Here is a 2,500-nt window from a genome sequence, read left to right on the forward strand (position 1 = left end):
TGACCAAACTCTTCTACTGAACTGAATGCCACATTTCCTCCGTGTCATTGTCTGTGTCACTGTGCACTGCATTTTTCCGCCATTGTTAGGGGATCATCCTGGCACTTTCAGTGCACTGGCTCAACTGAAATTTTCAGCGTGAGCGCCCTAGGCACTGAAAAACAGTGCCCGAAGTGCACAAGTGTGGCATTTGAGACACGGCCTCTATCTCAATGTGAGTTGTTCTAGCCTTGCTAGGACAAGTAACGACGGATTTCACGTCATCGCAACTCACCACGTACTGTTACAAAGTGAAGAATGCTTCAAAACCAAGTACCATGCTCTTGATTCGTGACATTCTCAAGGCTACACTTGTTGCATCCTTGCCGTGACAAAATACCCAGAATCCTCCACGTCTCCACGCTCGTGCTAGGCTTTTTTTTTTTTTTTTTTTAATGGGCTTTTATACCTTTATTTTGACAGGACAGTCGAAGATGGTGACAGGAAGCGAATGGGACAGAGACAGGGGAGGATTGGGAAATGACCCCGGCCGGACTCGAACTGGGGTCCCCATGGGCATGCAGCCCAAATGTGGGGGGCTTAGCGCGCTGCGCCACAGCGCCCCCCGTGCTAGGCTTTTTTTATTAGGTGTGGGAAAGCCATGCCCAAATATATGGTATGTTGTTGTTTCCGAGATGTGAGTAGCTTAAAATAACTCAACACAACTTGGTCATTGTTTGTGCCCATTACGTTTTTGCTTCGTTTCACAGCTTTTGGCTACGGAAAATTTGCAAACTATTATGAATTGATATCAACATTCTTGTAGTTTTGTTGCAATTTTCAAATATCCCCAGTACAGAAATACAGCTAACCGATCGTGTTTACAGTCTACTCTACAGTACAATCAGTTGAAAACAAGTGTGTAGTGGCCAAAACGAGGACGTTATGACCTTATGCCGTTATGACGTTATGACCTTATGACCTCATGACGCTATGACGTTCACTACCACGCTTCCAAGCATGTTCCATTTAACATTTAAAACAACAGTCTCTTTAAAAGTGTTTATAACACTTTATTGACGTTTATTTATGAACTAATTATAAACAAAACATTTACAAATGTTGAAAGATAACAGAAGCATATGGTTACACAGTGCAGTGAGAAGCGACTCCTCCTGGATGAGTATGATGTGTGTTTGCCTATTGGAGACTTCTGTATCCAGTGGTTTCATCGCTTTTGCTCTTTGGAGAAAAAACTTCCAGGAATGCTGCAACTGTGTTGTGTCTGATGTGTAAACAAAGTTGGCTATTTCTTATATTATTCCATTATGTTATTATATTGTCATAGTATTTATTACTCATTTACAAAGATTCAAAGGTCATTTACTCATTTGCTGGATGTTGAATGAGGAACAGTTGAAGGAGAGGATTGTGCACATCCCAGGGAAAGGTGCAGGACGAAGGGCAACTGTAGTTTTCAGAGTGAGAAGTCCGCACACTTAGAATCCTTTTTGTTCTATTTTATTTTTTCATGGCAGGATAACGTTTCGACCTCAACAGTCTTCTTCAGAACCTGAAGAAGACTGTTGAGGTCGAAACGTTATCCTGCCATGAAAAAATCAAATAGAACAAAAAGGATTCTAATGAGGAAAAGTCCCCTAAAAGTAGTTGTTCCTATAACAGTGGGCAAACAATAAAACCATATGGCTCATGTGAGCTAGTGTTGATGGCCACAACGCTACCGTTAAGCATGCCTGATTCTATCTCCATATCCCCCCGAACGCACACACACTGTCTCTCACACACTCACACACATCTACATGCAGACGTGGGGTGATACAGAGTTCAGAAGTGGTGTGTGTGTGTGTGTGTGTGTGTGTGTGTGTGTGTGTGTGTGTGTGTGTGTGTGTGTGTGTGTGTGTGTGTGTGTGTGTGTGTGTGTGTGTGTGTGTGTGTGTGTATGTCTGTGTGTCTGTGTGTGTGTGTGTGTGTGTGTGTGTCTGTCTGTGCGTGCGTCTGCATGTGTAGCCTACATGTAAGTGCATGTGTGTGACTGTGTGCGTGACTGTGCATGCGTGTCTGTGCATGTGTCTGTGTGACTGTGTGTGCATGACTGTGTGTGTGTGTGTGTGTGTGTGAGTGTGTGTGGGTGTGTGTGTGTGTGTGTGTGTGTGTGACTGTGTGCGTATCTGTGTGTGTATGTGTGTGTGTGTGTGTGTGTGTGTGTGTGTGTGTGTGTGTGTGTGTGTGTGTGTGTGTGTGTGTGTGTGTGTGTGTGTGTGTGTGTGTGTGTGACTGTGTGCGTGACTGTGTGTGCATGTGTGTGTGTTTTGGTGTTAACAGCTAGTGCAAGGCCTCTTGTTTGTCTGAGGTGACTATCTGATGCGTGACACACACTTGGAGACTTAAAAGCCATCAGGCTATGTGTGTGTGTGTGTGTGTGTGTGTGTGTGTGTGTGTGTGTGTGTGTGTGTGTGTGTGTGTGTGTGTGTGTGTGTGTGTGTGTGTGTGTGTGTGTGTG

The sequence above is a fragment of the Engraulis encrasicolus genome, chromosome 7 (genome assembly GCF_034702125.1).
Source record: "Engraulis encrasicolus isolate BLACKSEA-1 chromosome 7, IST_EnEncr_1.0, whole genome shotgun sequence".
Lineage (NCBI taxonomy): Eukaryota > Metazoa > Chordata > Actinopteri > Clupeiformes > Engraulidae > Engraulis > Engraulis encrasicolus.